A 19,901-nucleotide genomic window follows, 5' to 3' on the forward strand; every position below is an offset into this window, starting at 1 on the left:
ACAATGAATTTCTTGCAGACTTTCCGAGCGATTAAAAATAACCTACCTGTTACTAGGCAGCTGCACTGAATTAAGTGTGCATGTGAGATTTTGTCTGCTTGTGCTGTGTAATGACTCAGTGAGTGTGGGTTGGTGTAGGCTCATGTAGGTTTTTGTTTTGTGAATGTGAGCTAATGCAGGATACTGCAGGTCACGGAGGCCACTGGAGGTCAGTTTGGGTTGCAGGTTGGTGTGTGTGTGAGAGAGAGAGAGACAGCGCGAGAGAGACTGCGGTGAAGCCAATAGCCATGTAGCCGTTGCCAAGATCTTTAAGGAAGTTTCTTTGGATCTAAACCCACAGTTTAGGCAGCTGAGAGTCTTTGTGAAGACCTAAAGAAACCTCTAACTTGTGACCGTTTTATTTTTTTGTTTCTTGCTTTTAATTTTGTTATTCTGTGTCTTTTCTTAGACAAAAGTTCTGGGACCTAATAAAATGAGGTAAAGTGCATACGTAGTGCTAGACGATGCAAATGTGGATCCCATCCTCCATGTTTTGATGTTACTTTGACATGCACAACCTATGAACTGACATTTTGTAACGGCTGTTCCCTCTACCTATGTGCTTCCACAAAGTAGAAATGGCTAAGGAAAGGTTTGAGGAGCATAATAGTGAGTTTGAAGTGTTAAAAGATCCTCCAAATTTCCCCACATGTTAAATCCAACTGAGGATCTGAGGGATAAGATGGAAAAACTACCTCACAGGCTTTCACAATCTCTTTCCAGCATCTTAGTGCCAGAGACCACAGGAGATCTTTAGGAGTCTGATGGAGGTCGGAGCTTGGTGCTGGCGGCAACAGGGAGGCTGCCTCACTTTTAATGTTATGCCCGATTATGTACATTGTGTACATTTCAGTGCCGGAAGAAAAACGACGAGTGACTGAGGGTCACTGCGCGTAACACAAACCCTGTAACACAAACCCTGTAAATTCTAGACACTAACAGGTACCATAAAATTGCACAAAAATCTGTGAGGGACGGCGGAGTCCCTGCTCGAAATTCCGTGAAAGAGGTGTACGGAGCCTTGTGCCAGAAGCCCATTAAAATGCATCTACATCGTTTTAAAGTGTGTGATTGTGAGTTTGAGTGGGAATAAAAATAGCAACAGGTATTTTGTTCCATATAACACAGGAGGAGTGTAACAGGTAAACTTTTTATGGAAGCAAACTCGACTAAAAACCCACCTGTTTAGGATTGTATTTGAAATGTAATAAATTACAAATTTATTGATGGAACCTGAATTAATATCATGTTTTGATTGTTGATTCTATGTTGCATTGTGTTTCTGTGTTTGTAATGATGTAAAGCACTTTGAAATGCCTTGCTGCTGAAATGTGCTATACAAATAAAATTTGATTTGATTTGATTTAGAATTGTTTTGGTGCTACCTTAATATCTTCACTGTTGTGTTTTTATGCAAATGTTCAACGTCTTTAAAGTCAAACACACACTTTCCAACGTTAAATCTTTGTCAACATTAGGCTTTATAAACTCACACCCAGAGATTTCTCCTCCACAAAACAATAACACAACTCAGGGAGTCTGAAAAAGGAGCCAAGTGGGTTACCCTTTTTAAACAGGCAGTAACAGGGGAACCTGTTTGGCAGGATATCAAATGAAGACACAGCAAAGATTTCTTAATTACCAGATATTATAAACCAGTTGTGTTCACCAGTCTTGTATGTGCTGTTTCCCTACTTTAGCAGTCCTACTTTACAGCACCTTTAAAAAGTATTCACCCCTTGGATGTTTAACCCTTTTTTTCTACAAATCAGCAGGAAAAAAGTTCAAGTAAGGTAGATTTTTATGAACAAAAAGAGCTTGGTGTTATGACAACACTTCTGTCATAGCACCAACGCCATTTATTTGTCAGCACCATTTTTCGTTTTCTTGAGAGAGAGACAATAAAGGATAATTCTATTCTCCTCTAAATGCCCCACTTGGATAATCATGTTCTGACATAGAATTTCCATTTCCACTGCCAGCATATTTTCAACATTACTCTGGATGTGGGAGATCGTATGAAAGCTCTCCCTGACTTTAGTGGTTAATGTCCTGTAAAGTTGGTCAGACTTGAAAATGAGGCTACAAACTTCTAAGCACTGGAGGGGCATGTATTCTTTAAGGAGAGTCACATTATCTCTACGTTGTGTCGGCGTGTGTGTGTTACTAGTCTGTGCTGAGAACTGCAGTCCTGAATTGCTAACTGAACTGAAACTGGCACCATGCCAATTGTGACAGTACTTTCAGGGGTTTCAAGTGGAATACCATACATGTAGGGTTGTGCACACACACACACACACACACACACACACACACACACACACACACACACACACGCACACACACACACACACACGCGCGCGCGCATGAAAATGCCATTTATTTGTCAATGAGGCTGAAATGAGCTCATACCCACCAGGGGGCTGCACCCTCTGTGTGTGATAAAACCCTCTGGACTGAAAGAGCTGTCGTCTGGAGCTTCATGCTAACATTTTTGCTCTCCTTGCACTTGTGTATCTAACTTTTTTCAGTTAAAGGCGACCCCAACTTTTTTAAGCTTCTTAAGCGCCTCAATTTTTAACAGCAGCATTTTCACTGTGCAGGTTTAGAGATGCAGCAGGTAAAATGGTCACTATGTCGTGACAGTAGAGTATGAGATAGATGATCTGTGGAAAGAAATCAAGCTCCTTTTCCATTTCCCGGTACTCCCAGAACTAACGGCAGAAACGATTCAGTCAGAAACAGCCAATCAGAGCCAAGAGGAGGGTCTTAGCGCTGTCAGTCACCCTCATGTACACACTGCTCATACTCTATCCCTGTCTCTCTGCTACGTTACAGCTGGTTCACCACAACGGAGCCTGCCAGGAATTGCTAAGGCTGGTTAGCATGGCCACTGATGACAACAGATAAAGAGTTTTCCTGGAGCGGTAAGTTGTTTTTTTCTGCAATCTGCAGTTGTAGCTCACAGAGGCAGAGGAGCTTAGTTTTTTTTCTCCCACGGATTATCTGTCTCATTTTATGCTTTCACTACTTGGTGACACTATTCTGTAAAAAATGCATATTTTTGTGAAACCTTCTGCAGATTTACTATAAGGTGAGGAGCTGTAACAGAAGTAAAACTGCATGTAAATATCTACTTTTATTTTAAACATAAATTTGCATAATAATTATTTCTAAAAAACTTTTTTTTTTACAAGAAGGCCTGGTATCATAAGTTTGTTACATCACTAAATAATTCAAGTAATAAACATTGCGTATTGGTACAATATAAAAATTCAGCTTGATGTGCTTTGTCAAACATTAATAACCGAGCAGTAAAATGACTTATTTTAGTTATGGTTTTCAGATTATGGACAGTAAAACACATCATTCAAAGATAGGTCTTTATAATTTCTTGTGAATTGTGAAATGATGCACATGATGCAGTATAAATAAAATATTATTAAAATAAAACATTACTCTGGATGTGGGAGATTAGTATACTTATTTAAAAGATTATACTATCAGATTGACAAAATACAGTGTAGGAAACATCAATAGTGCTCATTAAACTACAAACTAGTCAGTACTGAGTCACAGAGACCCATTCAGGAAATTACAATATTATTGATATTGTAATATTTATTTTCCAGAATTTTATCACAAAGTGAAACACTTTATATAGATTAATTCCACACAGATGGATGTTAAAACGTTTTTTTTTTTTTTTCTGTTTTCAAAATGACAATTTTGCACTTGGTTATTAAAAACGTGACATTTAAAATTAGTATATTACAGCAGACCAATCAATCTTTTAATCCAGAAAAGTAGGCTTAATTAAAAAGTGTGTTTACCATCGACTTAAAGGTTTTTATTTTTAAAAGGTCATTTTATCCTGAGGAGCCAGCATCCTCAGAATGTGTATTTTATTTAATTTTTTTTAACATGACTGCACAACAACAATGTGTATTTCAAATGTGGAATTCCAAATTTGACAAAGCCTCAAAGTGGAAATACTTTCATAAGAATAATTAGAAACGTGTGTTTGCAGTGCAGTAATGTTGAATCATGCTGATTCAGTAGAGCACACTGACACCCGTGACATTAACGGATAAAATCTTTGGTGTGTGTGTGTGTGTGTGTGTGTCAGCAGTGGCAGCGCTGCTGAGAGGAGCCCTTCCTGTTTCATGCTGTGTGTTACGTGTGCAGCTCATAAAACCTAACAGTCTGCTTACCTGGCACTCACCTCACTTTATCCTTTGTCTATCTGCCTCCATGCTGTCTACCTGCATGTCCATCTGTACCTCTCTGTCTGGACATTTCTGTCTCTTCCTGACGTAGAAAGAAGCCGTATATTTCTCTATTTATGCGTCAGATTCAAAAACCTAACTTTAGTCATGAGGCTCAAATTAAAATTTCATTTACAAAATGTTGATGTCTGAAAACTAATAACAAAGCCGGCCATCTCTCCCCAGTATGACTTGTGGATGAACTTCATAGCATTTTATTGGAGGAATTTTACGGCTGCAGGCAGCATGGGTCATTTTAGAAAAAAAAAATCATATGTATCATAATGTCATAAGGTGTGGTGAGGGTTGGTGAGGCAGACGCTGTAGACCCAGGTAAGATGAAAAGGATGTCTTTAATGAAGGGTAAACACACTCTAGGAACGGGCCGCACGGCCGAGCTGAAGCCAGGGCTCGACGCCGGTAGCCACCGCTAACAGACAGAAACACGGAAGACAGAGCACACATTCGACGAGGACCCGACGAGGAACAAAGAACACAGGTGGAGTTAAATACACGGGAGGGTAATCACAGAGACGAGACACACCTGGGAACAATCAAGGGGAGGACAGGACAACGAAGAGACGCAAGGACACAAAAAACTCTAAATGAACACAGAAAACACAGATCCTGACAGTACCCCTCCCTCAAGGGCGGCTACCAGACGCCCAAAAAAAAAACCACAACAAGGGTGGGCGGAGGGGCGCCGGATGGGGGGCCAGAGTCCAGAAAAAACAAAAACACAACAAGGGTGGGCGGAGGGGCGCTGGACGGGGGGGCCAGAGTCCAGAAAAACAAAAAACTACCCACCATCGTGGGCGGAAACACAGGGAGGGCCAAGAGTCCAAAAACAACAAAAAACTACCCACAGGGTGGGCGGAGGCAAAGGAGGCGGGAACCACGGAAGTGGTCCGGCGGTCGTCCGCGGCGGCGGGAACCACGGAGGCGGTCCGGCGGCCGTCCGCGGCGCTGGAGGCGGGAACCACGGAGGCGGTCCGGCGGCCGTCCGCGGCGCTGGAGGCGGGAACCACGGAGGCGGTCCGGCGGCCGTCCGCGGCGCTGGAGGCGGGAACCACGGAGGCGGTCCGGCGGCCGTCCGCGGCGCTGGAGGCGGGAACCACGGAGGCGGGAACCACGGAGGCGGTCCGGCGGCCGTCCGCGGCGCTGGAGGCGGGAACCACGGAGGCGGTCCGGCAGCCGTCGGCGGCGCTGGAGGCGGGAATGATGAGTCCCTGGGGCCGCCCACAGACGGCGACGACGAGCCCCCCGAGGCAGGCTCTCTGGTGGAGCACAGAGAGTCGGGGTCTCGGTCAGAGCACAGGGGGTCTCAATCGGAACACATGGGGTCTGGGTCTCAGGTGGAACACTGGGGGTCAGGGTCTCGGGTGGAACACTGGGGGTCAGGGTCTCGGGTGGAACACTGGGGGTCAGGGTCTCGGGTGGAACACTGGGGGTCAGGGTCTCGGGTGGAACGCAGAAGGTCAGGGTCTCGGGTGGAACGCAGAAGGTCAGGGTCTCGGGTGGAACGCAGAAGGTCAGGGTCTCGGGTGGAACGCAGAAGGTCAGGGTCTCGGGTGGAACGCAGAAGGTCAGGGTCTCGGGTGGAACGCAGAAGGTCAGGGTCTCGGGTGGAACGCAGAAGGTCAGGGTCTCGGGTGGAACGCTGGAGGTCAGGGTCTCGGGTGGAACGCTGGAGGTCAGGGTCTCGGGAGGAACGCTGGAGGTCAGGGTCTCGGGAGGAACGCTGGAGGTCAGGGTCTCAGGAGGAACGCTGGAGGTCAGGGTCTCAGGAGGAACGCTGGAGGTCAGGGTCTCAGGAGGAACACTGGAGGTCAGGGTCTCAGGAGGAACGCTGGAGGTCAGGGTCGGAACGCAGGGAGTCTCGGAAGGAACGCTGGGGGTCTGGGTCTCGGAAGGAACACTGGGAGTCTCGGAAGGAACACTGGGAGTCTCGGAAGGTGCGCCGGCTGGAACGCCGGCTGATTCGGCCTCGGGTGCGCCGGCTGGAACGCCGGCTGATTCGGCCTCGGGTGCGCCGGCTGGAACGCCGGCTGATTCGGCCTCGGGTGCGCCGGCTGGAACGCCGGCTGATTCGGCCTCGGGTGCGCCGGCTGGAGGTGAGCCGGAGCGGAGCCTCGGGGCCGGCTGCGGGGGCGAGCCGGAGCGGAGCCTGGGAACCGGCCGCGGGGGCGAGCCGCAGCGAAGCCTGGGAACCGGCCGCGGGGGCGAGCCGCAGCGAAGCCTTGGAACCGGCCGCGGGGGCGAGCCGCAGCGAAGCCTTGGAACCGGCCGCGGGGGCGAGCCGCAGCGAAGCCTTGGAACCGGCCGCGGGGGCGAGCCGCAGCGAAGCCTTGGAACCGGCCGCGGGGGCGAGCCGCAGCGAAACCTTGGAACCGGCCGCGGGGGCGAGCCGCAGCGAAGCCTTGGAACCGGCCGCGGAGGCGAGCCGCAGCGAAGCCTTGGAACCGGCCGCGTGGGTGACAGCTCCGGAAGGCGACGAGGGGCCGGGTCCACCGGCGGCTCACGTCGCTGTCTCCGGGCTGACCGTGGAGGTGGCGGCTCCGGAAAGCGACGAGGGGCCGGGTCTGCCGGCGGCTCACGTCGCTGTCTCCGGGCTGACCGTGGAGGTGGCGGCTCCGGAAAGCGACGAGGGGCCGGGTCTGCCGGCGGCTCACGTCGCTGTCTCCGGGCTGGTAGCGGAGGTGGCGGTTCAGGAAAGCGACGAGGGGCCGGATCTGCCGGCGGCTCACGTCGCCGCCTGTGAGCTGGTCGCGGAGGTGGCGGTTCAGGAAAGCGACGAGGGGCCGGATCTGCCGGCGGCTCACGTCGCTGACCTCCCGGACGGAGGAATCGACGGGGGCCGTATCCGGGGGGTGCCAACACCAGTCTCGTCCCCCGGAAAAGCTCCCGCTGCAAGTCTGCGAGAGCCTCCGCCAGCTCCCTGTCCTCCCTGCCGGACCTCCGCCACGGGCCGCTCTGCCCTCCAGGAGGCAACCTCGCTCCAGCTGGGTCCATTTCAAAGCGAGCCTCACCGTTCGGTTTGGTCGGGTCCTTCTGTCATAAGGTGTGGTGAGGGTTGGTGAGGCAGACGCTGTAGACCCAGGTAAGATGAAAAGGATGTCTTTAATGAAGGGTAAACACACTCTAGGAACGGGCCGCACGGCCGAGCTGAAGCCAGGGCTCGACGCCGGTAGCCACCGCTAACAGACAGAAACACGGAAGACAGAGCACACATTCGACGAGGACCCGACGAGGAACAAAGAACACAGGTGGAGTTAAATACACGGGAGGGTAATCACAGAGACGAGACACACCTGGGAACAATCAAGGGGAGGACAGGACAACGAAGAGACGCAAGGACACAAAAAACTCTAAATGAACACAGAAAACACAGATCCTGACACATAATTTGTTTTTTAATAAGGATCTGAGTCTTTAGGGATCACCGGCTGATGCAGTTTTGATAATTGCCAATCCTTGCATCTCCCTGCACTGCACATCTCCCTGAAAGCATATTAAAGTTATCAGAATTAATTTTATGAATGGATTTGATACCCGGTAAGCTCTGCCGTGCGCTGACAGAGCTGATGTGATTCAGTGACTCTGAATATTCAAAAAAAGTAATGGGACTCAATTAAAGTTTTAATTGTGTTATTTGCGGGATCTATAATTAATCACATTTCAGTCAAAAACCAAACATTGACAAAAAAAATAAAGGTTTTATCAGCTCTAATGGCCTTTATTTAGAAGTTGTCAGACAGGAAGTGGGTTATGACAGAGGAGGAAGACATGCAGCTAAGGTCAGCAGGCCGGGACGCAAATCTGTGACGGCCGCTCTGAGGACTAAGGCGTCCTTACATGTGTGGCGCTTTGCCTCTGCTCCACGGCTGCGTCCATAAACAACATTTTCAATTCAAAAACTAGATTTTTTTTTATTATTGAATAAATAGATGAGCTCAATAACAAAGATATTTCCTGTTGATAATCTGTTATTTATTTTATTCAACCGTCAGATTGGTGCAAAGTATTGTTATACCCATTCAGCTTTCATTTCAAGTGTTTCAGAAACTCCTGAACATTCCTGGAACTTCTTTGGAAAAAAGATAATTTAGAGATATGGACACTGACAGCATGTTTAGCATTAAGAAAGAATGTTGCACTGAATAGTTTCAGTGATAGGCTAACTTCTTTTAGCACAACGTGAAGATAACACTTTTTCCAGTGTCCAATCAGATTGTTTTTTTGAAGCAAAAACAAAGCCTTATTGGGTCAAGGAAGCAGCTTTGTCATCATTGCATATGTCGTTTGTGCTTGGAAGTTTTGGATATAAAAAAAAAAAAGTAAGAATAGTTCTGTTGATTTTTTTAATGCCTTGAATTCTATGTAATTGCTCAATTGAAATTAATACATTAACCTAGATTTAATACATTAAGTTTTGATGTCTATTGATGTGTCTTAGTGTACTGACTATGTTGATATTTATTGCCTATAAGGCTCTAGAGTTGTTTATGAATGTCAGAACACCAAATTGTTGAGGCTGGAAGAGATGGCAGAAAAGTCAGGAGTCTAATAAACTCTGTGCTGAACTCAGTAACCGTGTAGCTGTGGAGTTTGAAGTTCTCACTCTGCATGTGGGTTAGTGTCTATGCGAAGGAGGACTGTTTCAATCATACAAGCTAAATCGTCATGTATAAAAGGTATACTACACATTATTACAAAAGCAACAGAAAGCCTGCAGTTCTGCCTGCTCTTCTCACTGAAGGCTGGAAGTTAAGTGCAATCAGCTGCACCCACATTTGGAGACTAACAGTAATGGAATACTGCATGCTCTATCTTCTCCTAATCGTTAACAGAGAAACAATGCCATGATATGACTTTTGATGTTGACTTGGTGTGAGTGTGTTGATTAGTGTGTACACATAAACATCAGAACTTCTTTAAACTTGGTTGGTCTGTTGACCCAGCCAAGTTTGCTGGGCGTGGCACAATCACACAATAACACACACCTCTCTCATCAAGAGGACGCGAAGCTCTCACCATATTAGTGCTGTAGGAGAGATGGTGGCTTGGTGACCAAAGGCAACTATGTACAACATTTACTACAATAATAGTAGTATGTAAGGTGTTTTTGGTTAACATTGTTAGTATTCTTAAATATCAAAAGCCCAAACTAAATAAGAAGAATTTGACTTCTCTGGAGTTTGAACTTGTTTACTGTCTGATCATTCCACAATGAACCAAGATGGGTTTGATAAATGATTACAACCCAAAGTTAACATTTATGTCGATGATGAGTGTATTCAAACTTCTCTACGGTATTTTTTTATACGTAATGTTGCTATGACAACAACTTAACTGGCAGATATTGTTTTTTTGGGTTTTTTTTATTGTTCAATCAATACCCAGTCACAAGTGCAACGGTAAAAGTCCTGTGTATTCCCGACTCAGCAGAGATCCCAATGAATGCCCAACTGTTTTTAGGCTGTTTTGTCATGGAAATGAAGCTACAGCATTTAAGGTCAGCTCAGCTCACAGCTTCCACAGACCAGACCAGGCCAGTCCATCCCATGTCGCTCTCAGCCATGCCAGTTTGTCGTGTACACGCTCCAGCAGCATATGGCGGTTGCATGCTGTCATGGGAGCTTGTCTCCTGGCTTGGCCTCCCCAGCCCCGGGACAGATGGCAGCTCTCTGGGCCTCCAAGAGCAACTGCGCTTCTCAAGGCATGCGGCCCGTTCCGTCCTCTTACCTCGGCTCTTTTCTGTCTGTCTTTTGGCCTGGTTTCCTACTGTACCTCCTCACATGCCAAGACTCTTGTAAGCACATGCCCAGACTCTTGTATATGTCGATGGACAAACGTTAATTTAGGCTTTTGATTGAGTGGAAATGTGGAATTCAATAAAAGTTCCCTGAAACTGCAAATGTTGTCTCGGTTTAATCACTTCGCTGGGGCTGTGGGCCGTCTGCTGATCATAAAATGATCCGGTATTAAAAAAATGTTGGAACACATGTCAGACTTTATAGATCTGATACACCCAAAGTTTATTGTTGGTTTTGGATAATAAAACACAAGAATGAACATGCCTTTGTGCCAATATGATCATCGTCTCACAGAGCAAGCTGTTATAGTCTATGATGGCTTTTCTTTACAGACTACAAGTGTGCCATGACAAACACCGTTGACTGTAATACTAATTTTTGTACAATTGTTCATCAGACAAAAGGTTTTCTCTCAGCTGGAGCTGCACATCTTTTTGAAATAAGACAACTTTATCATCCCAGTTCAGACTAATTAGACATCTCTGTGTAGTGCAGACAGAGACCTGTTCATTTTATCGTCCTGCTGCTTGGTCAGTGCTTACACCTCCCATAAACATCCAGACATATGTTCTCTGTGGGGAGGTTTAAGAAAACAGAGGTTGCAAGCAAAAGCGGAATGTGCTTGGTGATATAATGTTTTATTGTTTCATTGCAGGCTGTCTAAATGTGTCTTAAACAATGGCCAAAAACAGAGCTGGATTTAGGAGAAGGTGGGCCCCTGGGCTGAAGCCAGTCATGCAGCCCTTCCCACACACATTTCCTTTACTCATGCAAATTACAATAGAATGTTAGTGAGTTTTTGGGTGAATATGCCTACACATCTTTGTATGTTTTCCATTTTGAAAAGGTTCCTGGTAAAAAAAAAAAGGCATAATTTCTGGGAATGGCTCACCCTAAAGGCATGTAGGTTATACATATTCTGTGGCACAGTGAAAAAGATTACTCTGGACAATTCTGGAAGCAGGTCATAGATCTGGACACCATAGTAATACACGTGTATATAGTAAAACCTTATGAGGATTTGACTGCATTGAACGGATTAAATAGAATTGAATTGGTGAGTAAATGTTCTGACTATATGCACTTCTCATGCTTTCAACAATTTGTTAAAATAGACCTGAAGTGTAACTGCAACTCTGTGGCAATGCAACTTGTGCACAGAAAACAAGAGAAACATCCAAATTGTTCAGTTTGAGTGAAAAGTGGTGTGTGTGCGATCTATGCTAATTTAAAAAATATATTTTTTCTGAGATTAATCCAAAATAAATTCTGAGGTTTTTATTTCTAGAAAATGTTTGACTTTTTAAACTCTGAACTTTTCTGAGATTAATCTAAAAACTTCTGAGGTTTTTGGTGGAAATTTACTCCTTTTATTTCTATCTACAATGACGTTAATATTCTATCATATAATTTTGATGTCGAGCTTAAAATTAAAAAAAGATAACTGAAATATATGTATTTGCAGTCTAGCTGCCTTTTTACTGTAAGTTATGTGTTATGTTGACAAAACAACAAAACAGTTCTCCTGCTTCATAAACTAGGAGCTTTGCTGTTATTGCTGCACTGAGCAGACGTCCCTCCAACATGAAGCAGAGTGGGCTTCAGCTGAGCGCGTCACATTAAACAGACAGGGAGCAGCTAACAGGGTTTGGCTCTTAGTAAGAAAGTCAGTTATAAGGTGAAATCTCTTAGCTTGTAAAAATCCACAGTCGTTCAAGTTTGGAGGTATTCAGCATTATAGGGTGAGTTGAATTTAATCTGTCTTTTCCAAAAATCATAGGGCCTTAGTTCTGCTGTCATGTTGCTGGTGTGATGATCCCACAACTTTCATTTATTCTTGTATGCCTCTCTCCTGCTTGCTTTTTCAATCACTGGGGACGCTGTGTCTAACGCTGTCTGTCAACACTGTAACGATTTTGTCCCGAGTCTGATCATTTTAAACACAACGTCTGATCTGCTCTGTAACCTGACCTGTTCCTGCCCCAAGTCTCCTCAGGTACAGACAGAACAGAGGTTCTGCTAAGGTTCAATTGTTACATGCTGACTTTACTTTGTTTCCTTTCTGATGTAAATATGAAAGAATGACATGCATGTTTAAAATGTCATTTCTCACTCTTGAGTGAGTGTTTTAATTAGCCTTCCTTTCCTGCAGCAAGATCCCGGAATTTCTTTGCTGACTGTGTCGGTATCAGTCGAATGAAAAGCATTTGGGTTTGGTTTTAAATGAATCCTGCTGGTCTAATGTTGAACTATTATCGTGTTTTTTTTTTCTCCCCCCCAATAGTCTACTTGTAATTTGACGAAGCCTAACCAAAGCTGGTTTTATTTATAGCTAATGACTTTGAGTACAGAGAGTCTGTGCCGTTGTGCTCATGTTTTCTTGGCAGTGCCTGTAATGGTTCAACTTACCGGATGTTGACTCACAACTCCTACCAGAACACATGTCTGCCTCTTTTCCAATTCCCCCAAATCTCCCAGCTGCACCATTTCGCTGAAAATGGTGTTTCTGCCACAGCAAATAGCTTGGCAGTTTTGAGATGAATACAAAAACGGCATCAGTTTTATCAAACCTTTATTGAATCATAATGTCTGAATCTGCAGTTGATAAGCAGCTCATCTAGTAAAGCAAATTAATAACTGTTAAGGTATTTCAGTTGCAGTCATCCACTTGTGTTTTACTCTGAAACTTTTACTCTTCATTTGGATGTTTTTAATCTACTTTGTCCTTCAGTTCAGCTAAATCTACTTTAGGTAGCAGAAAGATGATATATTGTTCTATAGCCATAAAGATTAATCACAGTAGCTATAGGTCAGAAGGCAGCAGAACTGAGTTGTCCATGAAGCCATTTGTTTTTGCATTTCTGAACTGCATTTGATTTGATTTAGCAGAATATGGAGTTTGTAATTGGGAAAAATCTAGAAAAATCATTCAGGTGGAAAAATTCCAACAGGGATAGAAATGAATTTGTCCCAATAAGAATTACATCGTCTCACTTTCTCTAGCTTGTCAACCATGGCATCATCCTCGTCCTCTTAGGCAGCATGAGGTGCAAACTTTGACTTAAACATGCAAAGTTAAACCCTTCGCAACTTGAACCATCACCGTGTCTGACCTTTACCAGCTTCTTTTTGTCCTAAGGTTGAATTTTACTGGTGTGAAGTGCGGCACACTTGATAAAATTGTTTCGGAATGAACATTAGAGTCCTTCAAAAGTAGCTCACCTGCTGCAGGGTTTACTGAATCCAGTTGATCACTTCACACTGTTGTTGCGCAACACCCCCCCCCTCCTTTCTGTCTCTACTCTCTCACTCTCTACTTCCTCTTCTGAGAGGGGAGATGTGCTACCAGCTCTCCATCTAACGGGTTAATTGAGTTTCCTAAATCTGCTGGGATTTACCCTGTCCAGAACTGAAGTAAACTCTGTTTAAGCTGGTTTCGAGAAACGATTCACCTGATTTTTAACGGCCTACATCCAGGTGTCTCACCCTTCTTCCCTCTGTGAATTAGCCAGACTGAGCAGCCTACAGCCAACTAGTTTCACAGAGCACACCTGTTAACGGTCGCTCGTTCTCTATTTTACAACTTGCATTTGTTATTGAACCAGGTAGGTTTTAGTGACTCGGGCGAGTCCCAAGGATGACGTTTTAAATATGGGCTACCAGCAACCTATAAAACATTTTCCACTTCTTCCTCTCCAGAATCAAACATCACAGCTATTTTACAACCATCAAAGAACTTTAAGGTGACTCATTAACTGAATGTCCACAACATCTTTTAGATTTTCTTTATGCTAAATATTTTATTAGTAAGGCATTTTTGCAAGGGTCAGTACAGCTTAATTCAGTAGCAGAAATAATCAAATAAGTAAAATCAATCATCTAGTCTATCTTTCCCTACTGCTGACACTGAGAACTAAAAAAGGAACCTTTGAGAGAGACGGACGGAGCATGGCGCCTCGAACCCCAGACCTGGCACGACGACGACGAAGAAGGTGCTGCAGCAGGAGGAAGACGCCGATCGATGAAGGCCAGGATCTCCGCAGGTCTGATGATGAAGAAGGTGTTGCAGCAGGAGGAAGACGCCGATCGATGAAGGCCAGGATCTCCGCAGGTCTGATGATGAAGAAGGTGTTGCAGCAGGAGGAAGATGTTGATCAGCGAAGGCAGGAATCTCTGTAGGTCTGATGAGCTTCTTCTCCGCATGGATGGTGAGGTCACACAGGACTTGGTGCTGGCAGGAAGGAAGGCACCAGTTCTTCTTCTTTGTCTTTGCCTTTGTCTTCATCTTTGTCTTTGGGGTCTGAACCCAGCCGATGAGAGAAGTGCGATTCGAAGCCACAGGTTGTGGGCCAGACGGGTTGGTCCCCATGGCAGGACAGTCTTCGGCTCCGTGGCCCCGGCTCTTCTTCAGCTGCAGAGTTCTTTGTCCATCTCGATCTTGGCTCGAAGCTGCCCGGAGGATCCAACGAACGGTTCCTCTTTTGCACTCACCTTTTATAGGGTTTCTGACTGCTTAGACAGATGATCTCATATCCATCACTGTCTTACAGACATTTCCTGATGTCTGTGCTAATGTCTCAGGGTTGCTCAACCTCCTATGTCCATTGCCTGCACAACCTTTCACCTACTCTCTAAATAAGGCGTTGATCATCTCTGCTCTCCTGTTAGTTCCTTGCCTTTCACCTTTCACCTACTCTCTACCTCCAACATATCAGTGATGTTTAATTGCAGTTACACCTTTTACACCATTTCAAGTTCAATGTCAAAATCACATTTATATCACATTTATTTTCTTTAGCTTCTTTGATTTAGCATTCATTTATAATTTTATAACCATAACTTATATCACATTTATTTTCTTCAGCTTCTCTGATTTATCATTCATTTATGATTTTATAACCATAACTTATTAATTATACTTATTATAATCCTAATGTGAGTTATTACAGATGTTTTTCTGAAAAGAAACCAAGAATAATACATGATTCTAATTATTTGATGCCAAAGTTACAGTTACTTGTTTTTCTTGTAACTGTTCCCACAAATGTTCGTGTAAATATTATTACAAGTAAACCAATATTAATATAAGTATTTTACTTTGAATCTTATCAAATTACCAAAATGTTTAGATTTCATTCTTTAAACTTTCATGATTTAAAATAAGGAATAGTCTCAGCTATTTTTTATAAATCTGCAGGCTGGAACTTACTTCCTCTTTTTCCAGGAAACCTGCTTTTCCTGTTTAATGACTCTTTCTGACTGACTATGATTTCTTATGATTAGATAGAAAAAAGTAGAATTAAAGCAAAGTTTGCATGAGACAAAAACAACACACACAACCAGATTTATTTTATTGACACTTAAGTCTACTGTTGGGCCTAGATATCACTTGAGTGATTCATTTTAAAGATAACTTTATTTATTATTACTGTTAAACTAACTTTATTGACACTTAAGTCTACTGCTGGGCCCTGATGTCACTTGAGTGATTCATTTTAAAGATAACTTTATTTATTATTACTGTTAAACTAAAATCTCCAGCATGGGGAAGTGGGATGAGCTCGGATTTTCTTGACACCCCCTCCACGAGGTCAGACCTTTCACATGCTGGGAGTCCATCACCCTCCTGCAGTTCGCCGTCCTCATCCCCTGGAAAGAGAAGAGGTTCGTCTGGGATGTGAAGATGCAGATTCTTCATCCTCAGTTGTCACAGAGGGCTCAGTGTAGTCATCAAAACTCCACTTCTCTTGACACCCCCTCCTTGGAGTTTTGATTTCCCCCATGAGGTGATGAATGTCGAAGAAAACTTGGATCGCTCTGATTCTTCTACAGGAACCTTCGCTGGATGAACTGTCGGTTCTTCAGGATGTGGGATGATTCTTTAGGGAAGATGGGCTGAGACAGAAGGCCTCAAACAAAAAAAAAATTCTGGCTGTTCAGCAGAGCAAAGCAAAAAGCATAAGCATCATGACGCTTTATCCGTAATCATGATCCTTTTCCATTTTAATCCATCAGGTTGTGACAGGAGTTCTTCTTTAGCATAATCCAATTTCTTCACGGCCCTCCCAGTCCAAAGCCTTGAAGTTGTTCTTTGAACGGCAACCTTCCCGTAATAGTGGCCAGTCTACTGTAGGATGGCATGGTGCTTGATTCTCTGGCCATCTTCTCGTAATGTTCTGGTTCGCTGTAGCTAAGAACTGGCTTGAGCACTGCTTCCTCATGGACCCCTTTCTTCATCAGTAGTACTGTGTTGAAGTTCAGTACTTGCTTTACAAAATCTTGGGCGTTGAATCTCAGCTTGATCCCCGTAGTTGCAGGCCGATCTTGAGCTTTAATCCAAACTCTCTGCCCTGTTTTCAGTGACACTTTGAGCTGCAACTTCCCTTTTCCTCCTCTGAGCAAAAAGGAGAAGTGTCTTCGCCTCCCTGCTTTCTGTGACGTGAACGGAGTTCCTCTGCAGGGGAAGACCTGCTCTTCTAGCAGTTGTCACTGTGTCCATCAGCACCAAGAGGTACTTCTCACCTCTCTTTCCTGTTATCCCCATTGGCTCTGCTACGTCCATGCAGACTGAACCCCATGGGACTGTGCTCTTGATGAACAAACCTTCCATCCGCTGTCCTGGGTGCCCTGGGTAGCTGTGCAGAAAGTTGATGCAGTTCTGTTGAGGTCTCCTCCTTTTCCAAACGATCTGGACGGCCGGCTTCCTCCGGTTTCTTCCCCAGATTTTCCTCCTCGAAGTGATCATCCATCACTCCGTCTCTCTGTCGGTTCGAGTTGTCTATCCCCCAAAGCCTCTCTTTGCGCTCTTGAGCAGGGATGGGTCTAGACTATGTTGGCTACTAGCTTCACTGTCTGGACCCGGTCATTTATCCTCAGTAGAAGCTTTCCCTCACCTGTATGCCATACAGTTACTGCAAGGGTTGTGACTGACGGCCTTATCAGTCACCATTAACTCTATTCCCTAAGAGTTAACAAACCAAGTGAGCTATTCAGATCCTCACATCTGTTTATACTGACTTGGCATAGGGCCCTCCTACTCTGTTAGTCTGGGCCCCACGTTGGGCGCCACTTGTTGTTGCGCAACACCCCCCCCCTCCTTTCTGTCTCTACTCTCTCACTCTCTACTTCCTCTTCTGAGAGGGGAGATGTGCTACCAGCTCTCCATCTAACGGGTTAATTGAGTTTCCTAAATCTGCCGGGATTTACCCTGTCCAGAACTGAAGTAAACTCTGTTTAAGCTGGTTTCGAGAAACGATTCACCTGATTTTTAACGGCCTACATCCAGGTGTCTCACCCTTCTTCCCTCTGTGAATTAGCCAGACTGAGCAGCCTACAGCCAACTAGTTTCACAGAGCACACCTGTTAACGGTCGCTCGTTCTCTATTTTACAACTTGCATTTGTTATTGAACCAGGTAGGTTTTAGTGACTCGGGCGAGTCCCAAGGATGACGTTTTAAATATGGGCTACCAGCAACCTATAAAACATTTTCCACTTCTTCCTCTCCAGAATCAAACATCACAGCTATTTTACAACCATCAAAGAACTTTAAGGTGACTCATTAACTGAATGTCCACAACATCTTTTAGATTTTCTTTATGCTAAATATTTTATTAGTAAGGCATTTTTGCAAGGGTCAGTACAGCTTAATTCAGTAGCAGAAATAATCAAATAAGTAAAATCAATCATCTAGTCTATCTTTCCCTACTGCTGACACTGAGAACTAAAAAAGGAACCTTTGAGAGAGACGGACGGAGCCTGGCGCCTCGAACCCCAGACCTGGCACGACGACGACGAAGAAGGTGCTGCAGCAGGAGGAAGACGCCGATCGATGAAGGCCAGGATCTCCGCAGGTCTGATGATGAAGAAGGTGTTGCAGCAGGAGGAAGACGCCGATCGATGAAGGCCAGGATCTCCGCAGGTCTGATGATGAAGAAGGTGTTGCAGCAGGAGGAAGATGTTGATCAGCGAAGGCAGGAATCTCTGTAGGTCTGATGAGCTTCTTCTCCGCATGGATGGTGAGGTCACACAGGACTTGGTGCTGGCAGGAAGGAAGGCACCAGTTCTTCTTCTTTGTCTTTGCCTTTGTCTTCATCTTTGTCTTTGGGGTCTGAACCCAGCCGATGAGAGAAGTGCGATTCGAAGCCACAGGTTGTGGGCCAGACGGGTTGGTCCCCATGGCAGGACAGTCTTCGGCTCCGTGGCCCCGGCTCTTCTTCAGCTGCAGAGTTCTTTGTCCATCTCGATCTTGGCTCGAAGCTGCCCGGAGGATCCAACGAACGGTTCCTCTTTTGCACTCACCTTTTATAGGGTTTCTGACTGCTTAGACAGATGATCTCATATCCATCACTGTCTTACAGACATTTCCTGATGTCTGTGCTAATGTCTCAGGGTTGCTCAACCTCCTATGTCCATTGCCTGCACAACCTTTCACCTACTCTCTAAATAAGGCGTTGATCATCTCTGCTCTCCTGTTAGTTCCTTGCCTTTCACCTTTCACCTACTCTCTACCTCCAACATATCAGTGATGTTTAATTGCAGTTACACCTTTTACACCATTTCAAGTTCAATGTCAAAATCACATTTATATCACATTTATTTTCTTTAGCTTCTTTGATTTAGCATTCATTTATAATTTTATAACCATAACTTATATCACATTTATTTTCTTCAGCTTCTCTGATTTATCATTCATTTATGATTTTATAACCATAACTTATTAATTATACTTATTATAATCCTAATGTGAGTTATTACAGATGTTTTTCTGAAAAGAAACCAAGAATAATACATGATTCTAATTATTTGATGCCAAAGTTACAGTTACTTGTTTTTCTTGTAACTGTTCCCACAAATGTTCGTGTAAATATTATTACAAGTAAACCAATATTAATATAAGTATTTTACTTTGAATCTTATCAAATTACCAAAATGTTTAGATTTCATTCTTTAAACTTTCATGATTTAAAATAAGGAATAGTCTCAGCTATTTTTTATAAATCTGCAGGCTGGAACTTACTTCCTCTTTTTCCAGGAAACCTGCTTTTCCTGTTTAATGACTCTTTCTGACTGACTATGATTTCTTATGATTAGATAGAAAAAAGTAGAATTAAAGCAAAGTTTGCATGAGACAAAAACAACACACACAACCAGATTTATTTTATTGACACTTAAGTCTACTGTTGGGCCTAGATATCACTTGAGTGATTCATTTTAAAGATAACTTTATTTATTATTACTGTTAAACTAACTTTATTGACACTTAAGTCTACTGCTGGGCCCTGATGTCACTTGAGTGATTCATTTTAAAGATAACTTTATTTATTATTACTGTTAAACTAAAATCTCCAGCATGGGGAAGTGGGATGAGCTCGGATTTTCTTGACAACACCTGCTGCTTATTCTGGTGTTGGTTTGTACTTCCTCGTGTGACATCATCACATTCCCTGCGGTAGAGTTGTTTTTGTGAGAAAGTCCATTCAGTTCATTATTGTGTCATTGTTGCACGTAGTTGTACAGTGCCATGTAAAATGACATTTTAAAAGTTGAATACATTAAAGTATTTCAAACAGGTACATGTAAAACTGATGATTTAGTATTTCAATAAAGCAACTAGATGAGCAATACATTCTGAATTATAATAAAAATCCTGACGTATATTAAGTTAAAAGCGTTCAGGGAAAGTGCTTTAAAGTTCTGGGCGAGCCTGGAAAAAGAAAATAAAGTACGGAACATGTTTGTATTTTTCTCTGACCTTTTTCTCCAAACCTGGAGCTTTAG

At 44.0% G+C, this 19,901-nt stretch overlaps 1 protein-coding gene across 2 annotated transcripts in view; it reads left to right on the forward strand.

Annotated features, from left to right (window-relative positions):
- ldlrad4 (low density lipoprotein receptor class A domain containing 4) overlaps positions 1-19,901 on the forward strand; it is a 222,557-nt gene that overhangs the window by 18,801 nt on the left and 183,855 nt on the right. For both annotated transcript variants that reach the window (XM_023329941.1, XM_023329937.1), the window contains one exon: positions 2,878-2,966. The gene's annotated coding sequence lies outside the window, so the exon portion shown is untranslated. The remainder of the gene's footprint in view (positions 1-2,877; positions 2,967-19,901) is intronic.

Source organism: Xiphophorus maculatus, chromosome 3 (assembly GCF_002775205.1).
Source record: "Xiphophorus maculatus strain JP 163 A chromosome 3, X_maculatus-5.0-male, whole genome shotgun sequence".
Lineage (NCBI taxonomy): Eukaryota > Metazoa > Chordata > Actinopteri > Cyprinodontiformes > Poeciliidae > Xiphophorus > Xiphophorus maculatus.